General features: G+C 39.2%; 1 protein-coding gene and 1 long non-coding RNA gene across 4 annotated transcripts in view; one reads left to right on the forward strand and one right to left on the reverse strand.

Moving 5' to 3' along the window:
* Window positions 1-18,230, forward strand: part of RBMS3 (RNA binding motif single stranded interacting protein 3) — a 701,764-nt gene that overhangs the window by 644,865 nt on the left and 38,669 nt on the right. The gene's annotated exons all lie outside the window — the stretch shown is intronic.
* Window positions 16,482-17,565, reverse strand: LOC128788336 (uncharacterized). The gene is made up of 2 exons (XR_008431037.1): window positions 17,386-17,565; window positions 16,482-16,648 (listed from the first exon to the last, which is right to left on the reverse strand). It is a non-coding gene; the product is annotated as an uncharacterized LOC128788336 (long non-coding RNA).

Consider the following 18,230-nt stretch of genomic DNA (forward strand, 5'->3'; position numbering starts at 1 on the left):
CCATTTTCTTGGTCAAACATTCTTCCTACGTTCAGTAACTGTTGTCCTTTCTCAATGTTCACCACATTACTTTATAGACAAAAATGTTACCCGCATTTTCAATTTAGGTTAACTATGTTAACATCACTTCATTTGCAGTAATGTAGGGATTTTATACCTCTGTCTGCAATGATGACCCTTCTTTGGATCTATTCCACTTTGAATTAAGTTTTCTGGAGCAGCAAAAGCTCAAAGGATTCAAGCCTTTTGTACAAATAGCTTTAATACTTTCTTCTCTTCTCTGGGATGACTTTGCTGCATTGTAAAATATCTTTCTTCTCTTGTGCTCATGACTGGTAATGCAGTCATCTTGAAATTCACTGATATACCTAGGTTTTCTCCTTCTTCCACGTTTCTGGCATATGCTCCTACGTGATAAAGAAAACCACATGTTAGCCTGATTGACTTGATGAATTGTGCTTTACAACTTCGCAATTTCCCCAAATATTATTCAAGGGAATTATTAAAAACATTGGATGAGAGCAATCCTGATGGAGATTTTAGTGACCCTCCCACTGAAGTAGCATAGCTTGTCTTTTAGCACAACCTGTTATCATTTCTGCTTTAGTTAATCCTTTATCATCCCCAAAGTTTAGTAATTTCTGGCTGTAGCACTGCCTGAAATACTTTATTGACCTTCAGAGAGTTTAGATCTGCTGCATATCCTTTGTTGAGAAAATAGGGAATTTTATTTTAAAAAATGAGGTTAGCTACATCTATCTTTGATTTATCTATGTTCTATCTTCATTAATATCCTTTAGTCCTGGCCACTGGACCTGTGCTCATATATTCCAGCTCTGCAATAGAGATGATCCAGTCCTGCTTCCTCAATTCACCTTGAGTTCAGTGACTTCTCGGGGTTTTTCATCTCCTTTGTCTCTATTCATTTTTCTGCCCAAACACTCATTCTCTGAGTGCTGCCTCTGCTGTCTGATGTAGGAAACTGAGATAGTGTCCTTATTCTGCTGGGGCTCCTTCTGAAACACCTTAGTGCATCCCCCATCCTCCCCCTGCATGGGGAGCCAAGTTCTGGGTTGTCTCCTTGGTTTTCACTTATCTATGTAAGAAACTTTTTGTTAGGTGTTTTAATATAATTTTCAGCGTCTCAGGTAGACTTATAGCAAATCTTATTTCTGGCCTCCAAATGTAGTGTTTTCTTGCCTTTTTTTTCCCTCCCTTCTGTGTTCATTCCTGATATACTTATTGAGGGGTCTGAGTAAGTGGCTGATTAATTAACACCTTCTCAACCGTAACTGCTGAAGCATCTTAATAACATAATTCTTTTTAAATTATTTTTGCAGAAGCAGTGCTAACAATTTATTTTTTTATCTCAGTGTATAAATGTCATCTGTGCTCTGACACCCTGGAAGTTAGAAACATTCAAGACACCATAAGTAGTAGCTTGTTATTGAAACCAGTGAATGTAGTCAGGTCTAACAGTATTTGACATTCCTTTCTAACTGTCATAGGTAAAATGCTTTCTTTTCATTTCAAATGTCCTTAGAAAGAATATAATATTGACCTAAACTGTACAGTACTGAGGCAAATCATGTGTATCTTTCCTAAACTGATTTTAATCCCACTGAAATGGAATAATTGCTTAATTACAGTTTTCAGGTTGTAACCTTGTGGCCTTGTTTTCCTCTCAAAGCAGTTTGAACTAGGATTAAGTCCATGCATTCAGTAGTGCTTGCCACAAAGCCTCTTGTGAGTCAGTGGTATCTACAGTGCTGTTGAGAGGATGGTTTCAACCTCTTTCTTACATGATTGCAAAAACAAATAGTGAAATGTAATAGCATAAACACTGAACATTCTTTGCCTGTTTCATAGTGGATTGATGAAGAATGAGTTGTGTAACACACAGATCAACAGAATCTGAAGAATTTTGAAGGAGTGCCAAGTTGTTATTTAGTGAAACCACTACCTTTGGACTACCTGCCAAAGAGATGCACTTACAGCAGTGTAGGTTCTCTTATCAAATGGCCTATTGTTAACAAGAAATTGGAAATTAGGGGCTGAAATCTCACTTCTTCTTACTACAGTTTAAATCCAATTTTTTATTTCTTGTTACTGACTACAACCTCTTGTTAAATGACATCTGCTGGACAGTCTTTCTCAATCTGTGCCTTTTACATAAGCTACCTGGGATGTTTTGTAATGGTATTGCAGGTCTTGTTGCCGAGGAGAGACCCTGTCTGTAACATCCACCCCAAAGCCCAGGTGTAGCCTTTCACCACCGCGCTTTTCAGAGCGAGCAATTGAGCGGAAGTTATCTTTTCTCTATGCATGGGAAACCATACATGCACATCCCAAAGCAGAAAAACAATTGGGTTCCTCATTATCAGTTGTCTGCTTCTGCCTCCTAAAATGCTGTAAACTCAGAGTGTGGAGTACTTGTGGGGGGTTCAGTCTGGGATGACTTGGATGATTACTTCAGCTTCAAGCTGAGGATCACAGGATTGACACCCTGCTACTGATCCCTGTGGTGGGACAAGAGGGCTGCATATGATTCACACAGCACACAGCCTGCTTTCAAACAGCCTTTGTACTTTTGCAGTATGGCAATCTGCAAATCATTATGCACCCCCTCTTTGCCCAATCCACACAGGATGTGAGTCTGTGTCAGCTCCCAGCTTGGCAGCCTTCCTTTTTAGCACTATCAATAAGAAACTCCTGCTTGCAGCTTTGGAAATTACTGGTCTACTGCCTGCCTCTAGCCAAGAAGGTGGGGGTGGGTGTCACATTCACAGATGTCCCACATCTGACAGGGTTGTGGCTAGAAGTATATTTTCCATAGGCAGGTAGGGGAAGAGACCTGCCATTGTAAAGCTGCTTCATCCACAGTGCCACAGCTGCTCCTGGCTAACCCAAAGTTCAGCGGTCCAGGAGAACAAACAGTGTTCCAGGAAAAGCATGATTGTATGCATTTCACCACTGACATTTCTTCCTGCTGGCAGACCACTTCATTTTTGTGGAAAGGAGAGGATTGCTCTAGATGTACTTCTTTTAAATGAGGATGAAGTGTTTGATGCAATGATCGTTTCCTGGTGCTTGTCACAGTTCTTTCTTCAGGGAGAGAAAGGGGTGGACATTTGTCAGGAACAGTTTGAGTGTTTCTGATAGACAAGCAGATGCAGAACCCCATCTCACTGATTTGTGTCTGTGGAAGTAGCTAAGCTGTATTAGCTCCCTTGCTAACTCCACTCCAAGTGCAGCAAGCAAAGACACTCATCATGACAGCTAAAGCTGTGACAGGCCACATCCTCCCCCAGGAACAGCGCAGGAATAAGAAAAATTTGAAGAGAAAGACCTGTGCAATTCCCCTGGTTTCATGCTGCTTTCTGCAAACAGTAACACCCTATTCACATCTTCAGCTTTCACTTGATACCCAATTTTAAAACATTTCAACCTAAATCTTGACAGATATTCAACACCTTGGGCATATTGGTTCTACCAGGAGATGACTATAAAGCAAATTTTAGGCAGCTGGTTAGAGCATGGTAATGGTGGGGGAAACTGGTATTTGAAAGGGAATCCTGGTACTGCTGCTGCTGCCCAGAGAAGAGTTATGGCTCAGAGCTCAGATTTGGACTCACACAGCAAACATACCTTCAATCCATGCCAGCGTTAAAAGCATGGACCTGGAGTAGGTCCTGGGAACTCCATACTAGTTTGGCCCTTTCTTTCGCTTTGCCTCCACTTTCCAGGCTAGAAAAGCAATATAATTTATCCTTGGATTACAAAGTTCGGGTTTGGCTATAACCCTGAGAAATATTTCGCTTGGCCCACACAGGTGATGTGCACGTCTTTGAGATTCTGGACTTCATCCTTCAGTGGGTAGTAACCATGGATGTTTTCACTGAGATAATATAAGTGTACCAATGTGTGTAACTGCATCCATTCAGGAAAAAAAATATATATATTGGACATGTGTGTAAGCCAGGTGAACTCATTATAAACATCTTGTAATAGAGCTTGGGAAGCTTCAAATACCAAAATTGAAGAGTACTGTCTCACAATATTAAAAATGTGTACATTTTTTATTCTTCCTAGACTTTTACTTGCCATTCAAATCTGTCTTCCAGATAACAATCAGTGATACAGGTCATGGCTCTGAGAGTGTGGGCTGTGGTGATTAGCAATGATCTGTTTGTGGTGACATTTGCCTGCTTCCACAATATGCAATGTATTTGAATCCTCTCTGAGCTTCTTTTCATTATTTTGTTCAACAGACAAGTGAAGGAGTAAGTAGAAACATGCCATGAGTACTGTTGTATCGAGTGAAGTATGAGACTGTGCTTTGCTGTTTCCTTTCATCTGCTTGGCCAAGCTGGGACAATATGTAACCAGGCATTATGCAATATTTGTTCTGCTTCTCACAGCATAAAAAGCTGTGTTAACTCTTTTGTGCTGCAAAAGTCTTGTGGATAAATACAAGGGACAGAACGCTTTGTCGTTAACAATTCCAATATGCAGGATAAGTCATAAGAGCATCACGGGCATTACTTTTGTATGTTATATGTGCTGAAGGACAGCAGTTTTACTCAAATGTGGTGGTTTCCCTCTGAGAAGTATTTTCTCTATTTCAAAGAATGCTATCTATCATTCTGACATGCTCCAAAATGAAAGCCCAAGCCAAACAAACCAAGCAACAGCAAAATCAGCGGAAGGCTAGAATGTGTGACAAAGACATAAAATCCCAAAAGAGTCTTCTGTCAGGCATCCATTTGTACCCTAGGTATCACCATTTAATGAGTTACTGTGAAGTCAGTAAACACTAATGTGAAATTCTTTAGCGTTGCTGTGAGTGAGTCCATTTTGTTGACCCCTGGGTTAGGAAGTACAGAAAATGTCACGAGCTGCAGCCAGCTGTTCATGCCTTCTGCATGATCTGCTTAGACCTTAAAGCAGCTGATCCCTAGATATACCCAAATAGCAAGTTCATGATAAATACACCTAAGCTGAAGTGAAAAGATGAATTATCATCTTTAAAATATAGGACAGTTGCCAGAAAGTTTAAAATTTTTCTTTGCAGAATATGGGGTTTGGAATGCAACTTCCTGAAAGTGATGAATCAGTTCTGATGATTGCTATAAGGCTCTAATTTTCCTGAAGGTTTTCAAAGGCTCCTGAAATGTTTCTGAAATATTCTAGTAATTTGTGTTGTACAATATTAAAGATCCTTCCAAGCTGTCTAATTAACTACAGCCATAGTTGCTCCTCAAAGCCAAAATTAACTACCTGGTTTGACATATTGCGAGCCCTCTTACACAGGTGGATAATTCTAGCTCCACAAGGAGTTTTGGTCACTGAGTTTCTCAGTTCAGTGAATCTGCAATTGAATAATTTCCTCTTAATGGGTGACTTGACTAAGTGGTTGAAAGTAATTAGCAAATACAGTGGACCCAGTACTGAAGTGTATGATCAGCATCTTATCAGGAACTACTTATTTCCTGTGGAAAACTGTCATCAACTTCTCAAGAAATTCAGAAAGCAACTTGTTGCTCCTGCTTCCAAGGATGGTAATCAAGGAATGGTTGCACCATCCCAGGCATGTTTTGACTTGTGATGAAGTGATCCCAACTGATTCTAAAGGCATTTTCAGAAAGTCTGTTCTTTATTGCTGTTGGATGTTTTATTTGGTCACTTTTAAGAAAGCAGTAATTGTCTTCTTACAGACATAGACTATATTTTATTCACTAATACATTTTAATCTTGGTGCACAGCTGTTAATGGGATATGCTTCCACTCCAGAGCAATTCAGATTGATTTTGTTTCTACTTCAGAAATATATTACTGTAGAGCCACAATATATAAAAGGGCTCAGTGTGTTGAGATGAAGTAGCCTCATGGTATTTGTAACTTCTAATGGGAGCTCAGTACATTTAGAGCAGAAGTGGTAATTGATTGTCTGGTGCTCAGGCTAATTGATATGGCACTGAGTTAGTCAGAAGCTCTCAGCTCCATCAAAATCACACATGACATTGCTCCTGTGCCTATTAATATTGACTGGGTAGTTCATATGATAAAAGCAACATGTTTTGGAGGAGACTTCCAGAGCTGAGTGAATCTTCCTTCAGCATCAGTTACATTCTTTCCAGAAAGGCTTCCTGCCTAGAGCAGCATTACTCCTCTGCTGGAAAATTTTTAAAAGGATGTTCTCAGGTCTGTTTATTTTTAATGGGCTTGGATGCGGTCACTGAGATCCTGTGAGGTCAGAAGAATGGAATGAAAGTGGTCACAGATGACACTTGAGCTATTTCCACAGCTGGATGCACACCAGCCAGAGTAGGCGGTCCTCTGCAGATGAATTAGTTCATTGAAGTACATGATACAAAACATCTGTTACAATGAGAACAAACAAAAACAATGTGCCTTTGAAGACTGGGATTTGTTGGGAGCTGCTTGCAAGGGAGCTGAATGAGGCAGTTGTCAGAAAGTCAGAAACATTTTTAGGCTTGCCCTTGTGTGAACTAAAGCAAAACTACACAGTAAAAACAATTAATTAAATTAAACAAAAGACCGCTTTACCCAAATTTTGTTGCACTGATTCCTCATACAGCAATGTGGAGGGAGAGAACCCCTCTGTATCAAATGTTTTTTATACCCTAAACCACATTTAATACAATGGTATAGCTCCAGCTGAATGTCTGTAAAAACTTAGAAGCTACAGTGGTATAGTTATTCTGTCAGTCATTCCCCATGCTGCTTTATTACCAGCTGTCTTAAAGTGCAATAGATGTTTTTCATTGTCACTGCCACCTGATGACAAATAAAACCTTCAAAATGCTTTTGCTTGAAGGAATAACTCACAGCTCCTAGCCAGAAGTAGACCTTTCACATCACCTTAATGAGCCAGAGTGATCCAAACATTCCCACCCCATTTTACTCTTACAAGGCAGTTACTTTTGGCTGCCTTTGATTTTTTTCTCATAGTTGAGCGGGTGAGGAAGTAGGAATACTAAGATATTTATGGAGTAAACAAACATGCTGTGTGTATTAAGACTGAAGACAAATCAATCAAAGCCAGGCGTTTATCAGTTATTATAGGGCAGCATTGTTCTCATAGACAGTTTAAAGAAAATGCAACACTCCTAACACATTATTTCAGCCATGGTAATGATGAATTAGATGCAGGTATACATCAAAGCATTGGTTCCCCCTTTTTTTTCCCCTTTTTTCCTAAACTGAGCATGCTAACTGTCGCAGCGATTTGATGGATGAGAATCGTGTCCTAGATACATAATAGAAAAAGGTTGCACTACCATAAAATGCTCCCAAAGAGGTTTGGGTGCCCAGTCTGTGTAAGCACATTAGGTAGACAATAGTAGTAAAAAATAAAAAGCCTAAATAGAAATTAGATCAAGTGTGTGGTAGGGATATGTGATTTTGGACCTGGAAATCCTTTGTTCATCCCCTGCTGGTGGCCTGCCGTGTCTGCACAAGGCTGCTATGTTTTTTTAAGGCTCAACAACTGAAATGGGAGCTTCTGTGGATCTCATGGGTGTCAGTCAGATAGGCCACTGGGAGGGGGCCTCTTTTGTGGCTTTCCATCTGGGATCCAGCGGTGGCTGTCAAGAGAGGTGAGAAACTGCAGAGGAAACAAAGTTAAACAAGGTTCTTGTATAGTTCAATTGATTCTAGTTTATGCCTTCCCGATGAGCAGGGTGTCTGGTTGTATATGTAGTCATAATTTATTATAGCTGTACAAGACAATTATGTTAATCTTACTTTTATTTCCTAATATTCTTTGATCTCATACACATCAAAGATGTAAAATTTTAGTCTTGTTGGTAATTAGCTGGAAAGCAAATATGTTATCTGTCAGTACAGAGGATACAAAGCACAAGAAATTGTCCTGGGGGAGTCTAGATTCTAGACTAATTTTTTTTTTTCCCTCATCAGATTTTTATTTCCCTTTCATCAGTTCCCTCAGCCATTAAATAAATGTACTGGAAATAAACTTTGCCATTGTGAAATTCATTCAGCTTATTAAACCACCTAGGCAGTCAGTATGAATCCTCAATTGAGGAAAAGCAGGGTACATCAAACAAAAATGAACATCAGTGTTTCCCAAAGTTGCAACAACCCCTTGCGGTCTGTACTGACGAAGGTTTCACGCTTGCTTGCTGTTAGTTTTAAGTAGGCACAGGCTAATGCTGTGCACAGTTCTCATTTGATTCACCCATTATAGTCCAAAGACTTTGATTTCTAACTTGTGATTACTGCTCTGGTCAAGGACAGCAAATGAGGATATGCTAAATTATTTGGCTCTGCAGTTGCTCTTCAAAGCTGTCTTTCTGGAAGGAGAAAACACACAGGGATTATTTTACAATTTCTGCAGTGAATCTCTGCATAAGTACTTTATGCCTCCAGCTGGTGGATTTATACATCGCAGCTTATTCTGGGGATTGACCCCTCCCTCCACTTTTGTTCATGAATTGCAAAGAGATCATTATCTTCATAAATTTGTTTACAGTCCAGAACTTCCATATGAATAATTTATGGCAACATTTCAGCCTAAGGATCCTTCTTAGTGTGCATAACAAGTGTTTATTAGATGGTTTCTTACTGGAAATTTTTATTAGACTTGATTCTTTCCCATTCCAAGGTTGGTTGTCCTTATCTTTATTAATTACTTTAGCTTCTAGACAAGATGGCCGTCTTGCCGGAAAACAAAATTTTGTTTCTTGATTAAACAAGTCTGCAGGCAGCATAGGGCCACAAAATTTATAATTGGATTACTGAAAAAAACCAAAAACCACTGAATTACAATCTGAATCTGAAAATAAGAGCAGAAACATTTCTGCTAGACATAACTAATTAATGAAATTCTCTCTGTGATATAAAAATCTTTTGGATACCTGCACAGTGATGTACAGCTCAACATCTATCTCAAAGGATTAAAACAATGTGAAATACTGGTAGCATTCAAGTTGATGACAAAACTGTAATTAATTTCAGCAGGGCCAGGATTTCAAGCAAAATTTTTCAAATTCACTAAGATATGTATGTTACTGTGATTGTTGGATTACAGAAGACTGAACCACTGAAATTGCAATCAGCTTCTACTAAAATTTTTGCCTCATCTAGTTTCCTCTTCAAGCTGTGCACTTCTGCATTACTTCCCTGAATTCATAATCACCTGCAATGACCCTCAACTGAAACACCAGAAGATGGTCCTTCATGATGCTGCAGTTCCTCAATAGTAACAGAAAATACCACAGGAAATACTAACAGAAAACCATTTCATGTACTTTTTAATCCCACAAGTGGATTTTCTGTGTGGCTAGAAAAGTCACTGCAGAACAGAAATGTGGCTGCCAAGAGGTTTGTCTCTACTGGAGTTTATCAGAACATCTGTTGTTAGTTATGATGCATCTTTTGATGTCAAAGACAAAACAAGAGTTTGTTTGGTTTATGGAGGAAGGGGTTTCACATATAATGAAGATTCACAAGCATGCAGTGCACAGAACCCAGCCCTCAAGTCCCTGTCACTCTGGAATTAATTAGAGCACTATTCTTCTATCCACACATCTCTCAACAAAAGATGGGAGTATTAGCCATTTGCCTATCATCTCATTCCTGTTTGTCTTCCTTTGGATGTTTCTTGTTTCCTTTACCGCTGAGGCTACCCTTTGCCTCTGGCTAGGACTGACAGGACTATTACATATATAATACTCTGTGGATTATAAAATTTGGCTTTGTGGCCAGAATCAAATAATAGCTCTAAAACTTGTCTTCAAGTGGAAATGTGCAGAGGGAGAGAGTAGTGACATGGAAAAAGTTGTGAAAATGTTGTTTTGACTTCACTCCCAGAGAGAACTTAGGGAGTGTGGAAAGGGTGAAAAGAAGAACAAAGACAAAATATCTATAATCTCCCTGTTTTCATTTCTGGGTTGTTGAACTAATTTTAAGCTATTTTTTCCCTTCACATTTAGATAAATTCTGAAATGTCATGTAATTTTGAAATATGCTGGAAACATTGCTTTTTGACAGCTCCAATTTTTTTCATTCTTTTGGTCACAGTTATGTGCCAGGTGCAACCTGGATTCACAGGATGTTTTATTCCCCTTCAGAGTTTTGGGGTTTTTTTTTTCCAAATAATTTACTGTTCATCTCAGCAATATGCATATACAATCCAGGCTGGCCTTCTTTTCTTTAGCTTGCTCTATGGTTTGTTCCTCCAAACATCTTCTTACCATCGTGTAAAAGACATCTTACTCATGGCAGACTCAGCTGCCTGATCAGTGCTTCATAGAAGGCTGATCATCCAGTTTGGGTCAAAGACTCACTCTGGTACGTTTACCACAGCAGTGACTCATCAGCTTCTTCCTCTCTGGCTCCAGAGCAAGGTGCTCTCTGTTGTCTGAGATGTTTTCAGAGCAGTATTTGGTAGTAGGCAGTTCCCATCAGCTACCTTGTAGCCTGAAGAATTTACTTCAGGTAAGGTTTAGAAAATTACTTTGAAAAAAACTTGAACTGCTCTTTCTTGGCTCATTCGCAGAACCTCTGGAATTACTGTTGGCCACAATGGTAGTTAATTTTTAGATGCCAGAGAAAATAAACATAAAGATTTTTTTTTTTCCAGAGAAAACTGAGCACCTCTACAATACTCAAATAGCTGAAAGAAATTCAGGAAAGCTGCCCCAAAATTTTTTTTTTATTTCAGCCTAAACTTCTGCAAATCAGATGGTGTGTGGAAACCACAAAGTCACAAAGAAGTAAAAACGTCTTTGTCATATGTCAGGATCTGACTGCTTGCTGTGCATTACCATGAACGAGTGCACAGTGGCTGGTAGGAAATGGTGGTGTATTAAAAAAAAAGCTATAATAAATAAAATATTTTTGTAGAGATTACTGCAGCATTGATATGGATAAGAGTAAAACAGAGCAACTTACCTGATTTACTCCAGTAAATTCATTTAGAGAAAACTGAAGCAGCAGACTTTGACTTCATTTGCCTATGTTGCTTTGGCAATTCCTCTGAAACTGGTAGTGTGATGGCATGGATGTGGTCCACTCACTAATGTGGAAATAGGAACTGTCTTTGGTAGTTACCATCCTTCTGATAAAACTGAGTGCCCTGAGAAGACCCAGTAGCCATAGGCTAGTGGCAAGCACCCAGTGTAGGCAGAGCAGCATGCCAGACAAGGACCATGCAAGTCTCTCCCCTCTGTGTCATCAGTGCTCTCCACCTTCAAGCTAACCTGTGGAGATGCAGCCCCGTACCTTTCCCAATGCTTGGGAAGGCTGTTGGGCATCACCAGTCACAGTGATGTATGTCTGAGGTAGAGGGTTTCTCCATGGGTAGCTGATACCTGAACAGAACTGAGCAACTGTTGCTTGATAACTTTCAGTCCCAGCAACGACCAAACCTGGTGACCCAGCACGGAGACTCTCTGTTCTGTTACCAGACCCCTGAGCCACTCTGTTTCCCCCATGTACTTTCAACATATTTAACATGTTACAGCTGTGCACACTGCTATACAATAGTTATGAGGGCTGCCAGCATTTCCAGTATGAACTTGTATTTTAAGGATAATAATTCAGCTGTAAAAATGTGCTCTAGGCTGAAACTTTATAAGGAAGATTTCTGCCCAAGAGTGACTTTATCTGGACAGAAAACAAAAGGGAAAATATATCAATTTAGTCATTCTTAATCAGTAAAGATACATTTTTTTAAAAGTAGAGTAATCCTTGGTGGATTGCTTACTTTCTCTTCTTTCTAGCCTTAATAATAGCCAAAATCTGCATCTTTCTGAACTTTTCATGTCTGCTTCTTAGACCTATTTGAACCATTTTTGCACTGAATATTTATTCACATGGGTTGCTTTTAAATCACTTTTCCTCAGTATTTTCATTTGCTTTTAAAAGACAATGGAGTGTGGAGCAAAGTAGACTCAAGTTAGCCATTTTCTCTTACTTATTTCAAATCTTCTCAGCATGAATCAAGAGTTAAAATGTATCATTTTCTTGATCAATTTGGACTGGTGTGTGTAATTGGAAGCACCTGTTCTTTTTGGGGCTGCAATGGTGATGACCCAAGATGTAGCCCCCCAGTCTGAGCACTCATGGACTTGGGAAGTTCAGATGTAGATCCAAACTCATCCCAGAACCTTGATAACAGACCAGCTCCTGAGTCCTCTGTATATCACACAGGACTGAAAACACTTGGAGATCTTTGGTAGAAGGGAGACTTACAAATATTAATTTTTTATTCTAGCACAAAGACTGGTTTCACTGGAAGTACTTTAAAGTAAAGGAGAACTTAAAATATCCAATTATTAGTTTAAAAAATCTCTTTACCCTCTCTAGACTCCATTTTTTTTCTGACTGGTGACACATGGCTGAGGGCTTGAATTTGATTTAATCTATATGACTTGTACCTTCACAGATTTAGATGTGGTTACCTTTGAAGGACATGCTCTGTTTACTTACTGCCATCTGATTTACTGGCCTCTTGAGGTCTCATGCATCTGGGAGAGAAGTTTTAGGTAGGGACACTTCTGCAGCCACAGTTTGTCTGACTGTTCCTATAGTCTCAGTTGTTCAAAACAGTGTACAAACTGCCATGGTGTCATTGGGAGCATCATCCAAAGAGGGGCGGATTGTCCAGGAGCAGCAAAAACCAGGTGTTGGCGGCATTTTGCTTGCAGAGAGTCCAAGGAGCAACTGCTGTGGAATTTTTAGTCAGAAAAATCATGCTTGAAATTTGTAGAGGCATGTGTGAGACATAGTCTTGTGTTACTTTTAATGATGGAATATAAGGTAAGAAGGCACTATTGGAAATATGTGCCTCAATCGTGAATTTGAGGTCTGTCACAAAGCTGGCAGTGCCAGGTAGCCAGTTTTAAATGGTCAAAGGAAAAATCCCAATATAGAATGGAGTGGATTCCATTCGTAGCCTCCCCTAAGGAGTTACAAGTCCAGAAAATGAAATGCAATTTGGGATCTGGGCCGGGACACACAGGCTGTGAAAATTTTGGGGTTTAAGTGAAAGAAAAGGCAGGCTGGAATAGTTGTCTTTCCATTACTGTGTGGGAAAGGGTTTTGTATAACATTACAGGTTACAAATCTAACAGAACATGACAGACAAATTTCTGTGTTTGTCCTCTCTAATAAAGGGCGCGTTTTTAGATTTAAAGATTGGTATGAATCACCGTGATCTAGAACTGAATTGATACATAACATGAACAGTGGCTTAGTACAAGATTTCCCAGTCTATCTAATCTTCAGGTCTAAAATCTATTATTGAACAGAAGCATATCATTAGAAAAGCATCCTTACTCACCCAGGGTTTAATTTATAGCATCTTCTGCTATCTGTCTTTCCTAATAGGTAGGAGAAGAAGGATTCCTGTGAAGATTATGTGCATATTACTGGTCCTCATCAGCTTTCCAGAACTTTTAAATTTGAAAAATGGTATGAGGAGGGAAAGGACATAATTTTTAGACCCTCCATGCCTTTAATCTTTGTGCAGGAGCTGCCAACAAGGAGTTGAGACATAGGCAGCAGATGTCAGTGCACCATAGTGCATCCTCATGGAGGATGGACATTGTGTTTGTAGCCAAGTTCAGGCGTGATACAGCAACATTAACCTCAGCATTTCAAGGTGGCTTTCTACCCACCCCATGCAGCTGTGTACCTGGATTACATGGTAGCCCTTACATCACTGTGCTTCTGAGAGTGCAGCCTAGATTTGAGCCTTGCCTAGGAATTAACTCTGACATTGAAGAGTTCCCTTTGGCTTGACATTGGAAGGGCTGACAGAAAGTCCAGGAGCAAGTGTAAAGCTGCCTTATTTGTATTGTCCATCACTGATAAATTTTGGTTTACAAGAGCCTTTCTGATCTCAGAATTGCAGGGAAACATCCTGATACTAACCATTCCTTGACTGTTGTTCCCATTGTCCTCTCAAGTATTTGGGATTTCACAAAGGAGCACTCTGCTGTCTTCCACCCTAGCACCTCAGTATGTCTCCTTGGAACTTCATTCAGTGATACCAGCTCACTTTTTTGAAAGCTGAAGGTATTTCAGATATTTCCATCTAAGTCTGGTTGTGTTAAGTGTTGTGGAGTTAAGACCAAGCACAGCCATACCATTTTCTTCATTGTGTAGAGTGTCATTTTTGTCATCTTATCTCTAATATGTTCTTAATACATAGGATTATATTACCAGCCCGCTTTTTTGTTTGGTTTTATTTTTTTTTCTCTTGGTGATAGCCAGTTCCTCATAATTTCTCATTTCTCCCAGTGTCAGTGTTTGTCCTTCTAATGAGTGAATAATTTCATCCAGCTCAGCTATAAGATTACAGTGCAAGTCCCTTCAGGTTTTGGGCAGGAAACAAAACACACAGCTTATCTGTTACAGATCATGGCTTCTGCCCTGTCACTGGCCATTGCAGTGTCGAGGCTAGAAGTGCACATAGCAGAAATGTCACTGGAGTTTCCTCCCCAAACCCAGTTAAGCACTCTCTGTGCCTGGCAAATGACCTGTGCACTGAATCTTGCCAGAAAACCAAGATCTGCATCTGCAATCTTGCCAGAAAAGCAGAGATGAACAGCCTGGTGTGTCAGACACTGGGTGACATCTGTTGTCATGCCTTTCTGGAGCACACAGACAGGTGGGACTGCCTCACCTGGCATGGAAAACTGGAGGTCCAGGGAGAGACAAGGCCCCACTACATTAAACATCTTACATGCTCTCATGTCACCAACCTTCTCTGTAACTCTAGTTAAAAGCACAAACCTCTGGAGGCAAAATTTTCTGTCAAGCATTTTTCTTGTTTTAGGAGCATGTTTGCCTGAGTAAAATAAAATTGGTAAGCATTTTCAGCTAATAACAGAAGTTTGTACTCATTGCTCATTAAATGTTGCTCATGAACAGGAAGTTTAAAAACCAGTCACTGTTGCTCTTAGTTACATATGCCGTAATAAATCCTGCACTGAGAGTTTCAAATCTTAAAGAAAACCTATCCACATACTGAAAAAACATCGTGGCCTGAGTGGATGAAGTAGAATTGGCAATACAATTTGTCTTCTCATGTGTAATTTTGTGAGTGTATATATGGAGATGTAAAATCAAACTATTGAGGATACAAATATGACATCCATTTTGAAAGTTTCATTTGAACCCACTAAGATGAAGAAGTGAAAATGTTACCTAAAGACTGGTTATGGCTTGTATTTTAATGTACAGTTTGATAATATCTATTTATCACCTAGGATGTGCCATTAAGTGAATTTTCACACCTGCTTATAGGCAAGAAGGGAGGGAATAGAAGAGAGCTGTTTGAGGGGAAGTATTATTTGGATTTAACTTTAATAGATGAAATTCCATTCTGTTGTTAAGAAAAACTAGTCCACAGAAAAGAGACTCCAGATTCCCATTTACTAGGATGGCACATCAGCCGCTGGGAGACAGTGGAGGAAGGAAGGATTTCATCCACATCAGAATATATATATAAGAATATAAACGGAATGGAATTGCTTGTTTTGACATGGATTGAAATCTTTCTTTTGTGAAATCTGAGAGTGGGAATGGCAGGAGAAGATTTGATCTGTGAATTACAGTAGTTATGTCCCAGGCAAATTACCACCTTTGTGTTTCTTTTTTTGTCTTCTGGGGATGCTAAACCCTATTTGAGTTGTGAGGATTCTTTTGTTTGTGGTGGCTGTTCTTGACATAACAAAAGTACTGATACCTGGAGTGGCTACGTGAAGCCATCATACAGCCAAGTGCATACTCATTAGCTGAAGAGTAGGGAAAAAAGCAAATGAGATTTCTCATTCCCTTCTAGAATAGGTCAGATGAGGGATCTGCCTATGGCCTCTCTGCCTTCTCCAACAATTGCTGGAATGAATACCCCACTGCAACAGCTCATTTCCTAATTGCTGTGGGCTCCTTCCTGATAGCAGACCCCAGCTAAAATACTCCCACTTGTTACTGCACATAATACCAGTAATTTTATTTTATTCCTGGGGCAAGTTGAAGAAGGGTATGAAAACTTCAGATTTTCAGACTATGGAGAAGCACATGGGCTTGTGGTCCAACATGCATGGGCAGAGAGTAAGGACAAAGGTCTAACACAGGGCCCACAAAATCTGCTTCAGAGTCCCTGTAGGAACTCAGGTATATTTTCCATTCATAAATATTTGTCAATGTTGTCACTTTCTTGAATGGCCTTTCTTTTTAGACCTTATTTTGGGTGGAAAGATACAAGTCACCATGCAAAAGTCACCTTAGGCACTGAGTGACATAGGCAGCTTTTTGTTTGCAGAATAAATGATATTATAAACTATTTGGTTTTACTAGGTCCTTTTAGATTAACAGACAGAGGTATGCTATGATATTTACTGATTTTTTTCTACTCTGGTAGAAGCATAAACTACTGACATATGGTACTGCCTGATATAATACATTTATTAACTGGTCCAATATCGTTTCAGGTATTGCTTTATTTGTACAAAAAGTTGCTAATATAAAACTCTTCCTGTTGCATCAGCTGTCTTTTCCTCATATATTGATGTTCCCATTTCTACATCCCTTTAATCTGCATTTGTACATGTAGGCTTGTATCTGTACATTATCAAAGCTGTATTTCAGACTAGGAGACAGGAAATAGAAGGCAAGAAGGACAATGGGAAAGAAACCATCAAAAAAAGTTGGCTATTGTTGAAGAAAGGTGAAGCCTACACAAGGGTCACCTTTGTTCTTTATTTACCACACTATATTTAGATTCTTAATCTTTTAAAACCAGTTACTCCTGGGCAGTAACTCTCTTGGACCTATGACATATACTTTCAGCTGAGGAAAGTTCACAAACATACAGCAAAAACATACAGAAAGGGAAAGCAAATATGCTCGTTGCTTCTAGGAGGTTCAACTAAGTTATGAAGGTGATGTCAGATAAGAATTTGAATTTATGCCCATGATTCAAAATATTACCGTGTGAACTTGTGGTTTAGTACTCAGTACAGAAGCAGGGTTCAGCATTAACGGTCTGTATCAGGTTTGCCTATTCCAAAGTTAAAGCTGCTTTAATTTAGTGGAGGGTTTGGGCTTCTTGCTCACTTTGCCACATTTTTAGCAAGCTTTTGAAATCAACAATGTAATGAAATGAAAACAGATCCTAAGATTTATAGAATATACATTTTTAGCTGATGTTTGCTGATCTTCTTCACTATACTCAAATCATTATTTAATCTCTGATAAACTGGCAAGTGCCACGGCAATTGCTACCTTTTCACTGAGAAAGGGAAAATAAGTTTTGCTTTGTTTTGAAATATCAATAAGTATTCCCAGCAGAGGTGATGACAAGGACATAGAGGATTTCAAAGTTACCTTTAATCTTCCTGCAACAGTCATAGGAGTTTGACCCTTACCAACCAGTTTGGAGTAGTTCAGTAGACTCAGTTCTGACAAGGGGACCTGGTTTTTCTGCTGCCTGTAAGAGGCAGCCCAAGGAGATCAGTAAATCAATCGAAATATGGCCATCATTTGTTCAGTGTGCAGAGAGAGTGTATTTATCTGCAAAAAAGCATGCATGTTGATTTTTTTCATATTAATTCTTGATAGATGTGTCTGTCTGATAAATATAAGGAAAGTCATCCTTTCACTCAATTTAATAAAACCTCAAGGAACAACATGTTCTCAATAACATAAAGGCATTCACTTGGTAGTAGGGTAATAAATTGTCAGATGGAATGGCCGAGTGCTTATATGTCTGCACAAGATATCTGAAAACAAATAGTAAGTTTTCTGCTGTAAAGTTTATTGGCTTTACATTGACCAGTATTTACAAAGCAGAATTTGTGAGTATGGTTAAATTGTTTAAACGTCTTAAATAAAGGAAAAGTAGATTCCTAAAATAAACACATGCTTACTGTAAGCTTTAAAAATATTTATTCAGCTGGTATTTTTCCCCGTAATTCCAATATCAGTATTAGAACACTGAAATAAAATAGAAGCCTTTAATGCAGTTCATTATTGTAGAAATCTGTGACCAACTAATCTATCCTCCCACTGGCCCCTTAGTGCATCTCTCAACTAGTGAACTTTCCATTCCTAAAGCCTCCTAATACATTTTTTATTTCTGATGTCAGTTTCCCACCCTTCAGCAGACAAAAGTTGGCATGTGTCTTTGCATCAACATAGACTTGTTTTGCTGATGCCTTTTGATATTGGCA

Source organism: Vidua chalybeata, chromosome 1, assembly GCF_026979565.1.
Source record: "Vidua chalybeata isolate OUT-0048 chromosome 1, bVidCha1 merged haplotype, whole genome shotgun sequence".
Taxonomy (NCBI): Eukaryota; Metazoa; Chordata; class Aves; order Passeriformes; family Viduidae; genus Vidua; species Vidua chalybeata.